We start from the raw sequence: 7,274 nt of genomic DNA, 5'->3' as shown, positions 1-7,274 counted from the left end.
AAATCTAATTGATTAATCATCTGCCTATTTACTGGTCAGTCAACTAAAAAACTGGTTTATAGTCCATGTCTCAAGGAAAGTAATAGTGTATTAATTGGGTTCAAAATTGGAAAATGGAATCCAATGTCACGTGAGAAGACTTCCCCCGCTATCTGTGTCCTCCCAAAATCTGCTCCAGGGAAGCTGACTTTGAGGGTGCGCAGGGGACTACTAGAAAGGGGGAATTGCCATGAGTTGATTGGATTCCCCCTGAAAAAATATTATCAGTTTAAATTGCACTTGAGGGGGTAGGAAAGCATTTTAGGATTATGTCATGTATGTCTAAGGCTTTTGTAATCTCTTGAACTCTGCCCCATTCTTCTATACTAATTTAAGCACCAGTTCCTGGAAATGTCGTTACAGAAATGTAACCTCAGCCAAAAGGACTGCTGAGAGGTATAAGCATTTGCATGATCAGAGATTGTATGAAAGCATGGACAATGTGTTCTTGAAACACAACTCTCTTCCTCCTCAGATGTCTTTTTCAATATATTTTTGTACATTTTTTAAAAAAAATTGAAGTCATTGAGGATTCTTCTTACATTTAAGATCAAGTATGCAATAAAATGTTCAATTATTTATATGCTTAGGAATTAACTTGCACAAATGAAAGTTTTTAATTTCCTTAGTCAATCTGTTACACATACTGCTTTTGGAATAATACTTTCATGAATATGTTTTTCTTATGTGATGTTGCAGTATCACGACAGGCACAATAGAGTAATATGTTTACATAAATAAAACTGAACAGTGTTAGATACTTCTGTATATATAGATTGTTCAGGAATAATTACTCCTGCAAGTAAGGTAGGATAAGGTAGGAAGCAATAAGCCTTCTGCTTTGACGGTACACTTTTTAATGAAATGTTTTATAACATTTTACATTAAAAACTGAAACCAGTTTAACTGTTAATGGCTTCCTTGAGTAAAGTCTGGAAATCTTCGTTTTCTCAGGGACAAACCACACCAGCCTCAAAAGAAAAGCAGGTGCAGGAAGAGAAGGGAAACCCCGTGAAGGAGTGAAAAAACAAGCCAAAGGCAGGGGCGGAGCCAAGAATAATCTTTGCAAAATATTATTTGTATGAAAAAGGTTTAATGAAGGTGCCACACTTACATCTCTCTGTACCAGTCAAGCCTATGATTTCATTGAGCAAACGACAGAAAAAACCTTGTTGAATAAGCCCTGAAGAAGGATGTTTTTTGTCCGAAACGCATGGCATCGTCATTAAACCTTTTTCATACAAATAATATTTTGCAAAGATTATTCTTGGTTCCGTCCCTGCCTTCGGCTTGTTTTTTCACTCCCTCAAATGAAAAGCAGGCAGGGGTTGCTACCAGTTTTAAGCACAGGAAGTGGCTGATTAACCCTTTCCCTTCCTGCCACTTTCCTGTTGAAAACCAAGCTACCTTTTTCCTTGTAGTGGGAATTTAAAGTGGCCTTTTATTCACCCTCATTGGGGGCTATTTTGAGTGAACAAATGTCAGGAGGAGTAATGGTTAACTAGCCCTTCCCTCTCACCATTTCTTTACTTTTGGATTGCAAATTCCCCTGTCTGCTTTTAATTAAACCACCGTGTTGGAAGAGTGTTTTTACACCTTTTATAAAGCATCAATTTTATAGTCACTTTGTAATGTGTATGTTCGTGTAAGAGCTTAGTGGTAGCCCAGATGGAGTTTTTGGATGGAGAGCTCCTAGTGCTACCAATTAAAAGGTATTGTGCATTTATTCCATTTTTTTCTCCTTAATTGATGTTCTGTGACAAGAAAAAAAGACAAAAGAAGTAGTGGAGAAATATTGGAGGGTTATAGAAGATGTCATTGGGGTGATGTCAACCTCCTGCATGTCTCCTGTGCCTTCCTCTGGTAATCCCATTTTAAAAAAACCCTGGATATCCTTATTCTTCTGAAATATTGCAGGATTTCCTACAATGTGTAGCAGACGTTCTGCTGCAAAGTACCCACTAGAGGGAGCTATTCCAATCAAGGCTATGAACACACAGAGGAGGGAAGGTTTTTAATTATACTCCACAGAGTCATCCCTCTCCACCTGTCTAATGCAGCTCATTACAATTGTGCTAGAAAAGCAGGAAGCAAAGCCCCAGTAAGGTAACACAACTGCCCCCTCCAAAATCTGTGACTAAAGAAGGTGATGATAGATAAAAGCCTTTTCTGGAAGCACCCATAGTTTCAAGCACCATCTCTCTCTCTCTCTCTCTCTCTCTGTGCAGGTCTGAATCTGTCTCTCTCATATTCTTCCTGGCGTATTTGTTCATTGCATATGCACTTTGCACATCCTTTGCTTCATGAGGAAATTTAATAAAAAGAACCATCATTCAGTTATCTTTATGATTCAAATATATTGATGGCATTTCATGAAGTGTTGAAAACCAATGCAGCTTAGTAGCCCAGTTATTGGATCCTGTGTGGTAATGCTAGAATAAGACTAGGTTTAAGAGTTTCGTTGCCAGTGGGGTACCTTGATAAATGGCTTGTCTGAGCCCTATAATGAGCTTGAACACTACTGTGACAGTGTGGTCTGCCTGGCTTTGATGCAGAGATGTGGGGTATGTGACCCACTGTATGAAATCCAGAGGGACTTTTAGCTCTAATACATTGGCCTGATAGCATAGAACTGGGAAGTTCAACCTTGGTATTTGGGCGCAAGAACTTGCTGAAGCCTTGGCAATTGTAAGAAACACGTAGCACCACAGCAGCTGTTCAGCAGAATAGGTGCCAGCTTTTAGGTGTCTTAAAACATTTTATTTATTTATTTATTTATTTATTACATTTCTATACTGCCCATCAGCTGAAGCTCTCTGGGCAGTGCACAATTAAAAACCATAAAATACAAGTATAAATTTAAAACATTAAAAGTTTAAAAGGCAATATAGTCACAGCCTTTAAACACACCATCACCTACTCATTTTATTTTCAACAAAATGTCTGCCCCCTCTGCAACAAGTAAAGGGGTCATGCTCAGTGCGAAGTAGAAATTGTTAAGCGACTCTAAATTACAGCTGCTTATGCCGTTATTAGTTCAGCCTATAACGAGGTGGAAAACATGGTGGAATGCCCTGGCTATCAGAAGCCTTTTTCATGGTGGAATGCCCTGGCTATCAGAAGCCTTTGGTGGGCTGGACCAAATAAGTTGGATGCTGTGTTTTTATTTTGTTTTGTTTTATTCCCTTACAGAATTGCTCTTGTGGGTTTTTACATCAAGGAAGGAGTTCTGTGAAGATGACAGTTGTTTCTACCACAATGATTGTTTCCCTTTTTCCTGTGGAGCCTGTTAACTTTCAAGCTCAGTTGTGACATTTTGGACCCTGAGAGAATAAGGTATAAACCTGGAGAGGGAACCTTTTGTTCTGTCAAAAGCCACATTCCCTGGGAGTCATCTGTTGGGAGGTGAATGCTGGCTGTGGGGCTGGAGCCAAAAGTGGGAGGGCCACCCCTTTTTCTCACCCTCTTTCTGAAATCTCCCTCCCTCCATCTTCTTCCTTGGTCAGCCGGCTGCGGTCTGAACGTGCAAAGGGTTTCCCTCTCCTTCTATCACGTCATTTATTTAAGCTTCTTCCCTTTTCCCCTCCTCTTGTCCACTTTCTCCCTCTCCCTCTGTTCCTAATCTTTGCATGAAATTAGGCTGAGAGCCACATGGGGCCCCAAAAGCTGGAAGTTGCCCTCTGTGGCGTCACCAACTTCACTGACGACTATTATCAAACCTCTCGCTGCCACCAACCTATTCTTTATTTTCTAAAAGAATGAAGGAATAATACACCTTTTGTGTGTGAGTGTGCATGTGCATTGTCTACCTGAATTAACGCAAATGACCGAGCAGATGTGGTTGTTAAACAAAATAAGAACAAAGTTTATTCACATAGAAAAAGATTTTAAAAGACACTTTAAGATTATTCTACTTTATCCACATACATCTACCTCCCTCAACCTCCCAGGGAATACTAACCACCTCCAAATCCTATTATCCCACTTTCCTAATACTTTCTTGAAACAAGCCTCTACTAAACCTCACTCACTCCTACCCTCATTAACGCCTTAACCCCTGACTCCTCCTAACTCTCTCTTTAACTCCTTGATTTTAACTAATTGCCCAACTGTCAAACTGTCCTTTGACTCCCCCTCCTCTCTCTCCATTCAAATCAACCAATCAGATAACACCATTCACATGGCTCACCATTCTAACTCCCCCCTCCCACTTACTAACCATTTCCTGAAAAATAAAAGAATTGGCCACAGCAAATCCAAACCTGAACCAAACACTTAAATATCCACATATAAAAAATATCACAATTTATCATTTCGTCTCACCCACCTATTGTATAAATTGACAGGAGTGCTATAATTGACTTAGTTCTTCTCAACAGCAAGCTTTTTAGGAAGATAATGTTTAAGCAATATTAGTAGCTTATATAGTTCAAGCTGACAATATGGATATCTGAGAGAATGCCCAGAAATGTTTAAAATATTTTATTGGGAAGTACATGTTTCTTAGTCTTTGTTCACTTTGTTTCCTATATATTATGATATCCATAGAAAGACCGTGAGCCCATTCGCAGTATTAAGAAATTACTGATTAAGCCAGTGTTCCTCGAAACCTTTGTATTGAGTCCCATTCTGGTTCTTCCTACCCGGTACCAATAATTTGTTCTACATATGGGCATGCAGAAATTCTTGCACACAGTTGTGTGCATTGAGTCTGCTCCAGTGTGCAAGGATGCTGGGGTTATGGCACAAATCAAACAATGGCATTAGAAGAGGAATGGAACAGGATATCTCTGGCCCCTCGTAAAACCACACATAAGGAAATGCCGTTAGTAGAAAGTAGCCACTATATCAATCATGTAGGGGTGATAGAGCAATTGGAGGAGCATTCAGCCCTATAAATCCAATCTTGATCAATGGAGATCCTCTGTAAAGGTGCATTCAACTCCTGAGAATTGGCTGGTAGCGGGAGGACCTCAGGATCCTGTCACATGCACTTCTTTCTTCATGTTGTCTGTGCCAGTTAGTAAACCACAGAACTAATAATAGTCATTACCAAATATGATATATATCTACTATTTTCATGCCTACTGAATGAATTCACTTCCTAAGTTTTCTCTTTGGCAACATACACCACATTTCCCCCCACGTATGTTTCAAAAATACGTTCCTCTTTTTTCTGGTTGCTATTACAGTAAGCATATATTTGAGTAGTCGTAACAGGAAAAGCAGAGACTATTTAAAAAAACAACACAACCCGATCATGTTTATAACCAAGTTGGTTAAAGCTTCCTTCCTGGTTACTAGAGCACTTCCTTTGCATCTGCTTATGAAGGCAAACAAGAAAAGCAGAACAGCTTACACCAACAACTCTTCTTGTTGTGAATGGCTGTCATTTTTAAGAAGGGAGGCTTAAAAACTGTACAAATGAGTCTTTTCCAGCAGATCGGTTTCTGCTTTGCAATCAGGTAATATTTTGTTAAGTGTTGCATCTTTTTCCTTTCTCTTAATTGGTTCTTAGAAAATTAAAAAAAAAATGCTATTCAATATTTTATGCTGTTCTAGTGTAGTTTTGTTATATTCACTTCTTGTGCTAAAGTTTTCTGGGGAATGGGTTGCCAGCAGGTGCATTTTATGGTGTTTGCATTTGTTTTGTACCCTGCCTCGATCCAGAGGGAGAGGCAGGTAACTAATAAATTATTATTATTATTATTATTATTATTATTATTATTATTGTGCATTTAAAGTTTGTTCTGAAAAATGCTGCTGTTGAGCAACATAGTTCCTATTAGTTAGAGGAAAATTAAATCAGAAATATTCTTGTGTCCATTATACTTCATTTAAACTGATGTAACAGAACTGAAACGGAAAAACAGATTAGCATTTTCTTGTCATCGGTAAGGCAAGATGATAGAATTTGACTCAGACAAACTAGGAAAAGTCCTTCTCTGATTGTGAGCTTCCAGTATACTGGGTTGGATGGATTTTGCTCTGATCAATCAAGGCAACTTTTAATTAATACTCTATGTATGTAGTGCAGTTGTTTTTTATGGAGTTTTTGCACGTTTATTTGCTGTAGGCACTGGTGGTTTTTGGAAATCCTTTTTTTTATTATAACTGTAAAAAAATGTAGAGAGATATGCATGCTAAATATTAAGTACATATAATCTAACATGTATTGATTGCATTACTAAGAAAAGTGAGTAAAAGCATACATCATTATATTTAATCATTGGAAATAGTTATTGTTATCAAGTAACATGAGGCTGATATTTTAAGATATTCCTCAGGCATTTTAGCATATTTTCAAGACTTCCAACTTAATATAGGGAAAGGATTGACAATTTCTTATAAAAAGTGTGGGTTTTTTTTTATCATGCTAGCATCTCTTATACAGAGATGATTCCCCCCCCCCCCCAAATTCTTAAGGATCTGGAATCAAATTTCTGAGGTGCAGGCAAACCCTGGGATCTTTCTTAATCTAGTCTTGGTGTAAATGACACATTAGTATTGTGAATTTTCTACAAGTAAATGTGATGATGAAGATGAGATGATGAAGATGACGTTGTTACGGAAAAACTGGAGCCCACACGGAGAAACCGGAGTCCACACCAAAGTTCTTGTCCAAACAGATAGCTTTATTCGCTAGCGAAACAGCAGCCCGGGATGAGTCCACGGGCAGCTGCCCTGGGGACTGGGAGGAGGGGCTTTTTATACACGCCCCTCATGCAGAGGAAACGCCCACACTTTTACACAAAGGAATTGCGTGCGCATCTTGGCAGCATAGCACAACCGGTTCAAACCTGTTCGGTAGGAATGTCTGCCTCGGACTTCAGGCATGCGCAAAGAACACGGCCTTCATTAAGGTCATAACCGGAAATGACAGCCAGTTCCCTCACATTCCCCCCTTTGATACACTCTTAGCGAAGGCACAGAGTGCTATCATTATCCTAGATTGTCATCATTGACAGGGACTGGCCTGTAATCCTGCAAGGCCATTAGATGCACTGCAGTACGTTTATCTGCAATTTGCTCTATCATGTCCTTCAAACTTTGTATAATCATTGGCATAAGACAGGGTAACAGCAAGCATAACATAATTCTTATAACAACAATACTGATCATCTCTTTTAGCCCACCAAACTAATTGAACCATGAGCCTAAGCCCTGGCCTGAAGTGAGCTTGGCCATGGGCGATTAGGAGGTATGACGGTTTGATTTGGTCAATAGGACAAGAT

The 7,274-nt window shown here is 39.1% G+C and overlaps 1 protein-coding gene across 2 annotated transcripts in view; it reads left to right on the top strand.

The window, feature by feature from the left end:
* The first annotated feature begins 1,753 nt into the window (after nt 1–1,753).
* Nucleotides 1,754–7,274, top strand: part of PIK3CG (phosphatidylinositol-4,5-bisphosphate 3-kinase catalytic subunit gamma) — a 32,896-nt gene continuing 27,375 nt past the window's right edge. Inside the window, exons 1-2 of one of the 2 annotated variants that reach the window (XM_063134154.1) lie at nt 1,754–1,902; nt 3,232–3,375. The gene's annotated coding sequence lies outside the window, so the exon portion shown is untranslated. Of the gene's footprint in view, nt 1,903–3,231; nt 3,376–5,341; nt 5,505–7,274 lie in introns of those variants that run through there. The other variant, XM_063134155.1, reaches the window with a different exon arrangement.

Source organism: Elgaria multicarinata, chromosome 9 (assembly GCF_023053635.1).
Source record: "Elgaria multicarinata webbii isolate HBS135686 ecotype San Diego chromosome 9, rElgMul1.1.pri, whole genome shotgun sequence".
Taxonomy (NCBI): Eukaryota; Metazoa; Chordata; class Lepidosauria; order Squamata; family Anguidae; genus Elgaria; species Elgaria multicarinata.
Note: the sequence above shows the minus strand (reverse complement) of the source record. Positions and strands in the feature narration are given on the sequence as shown.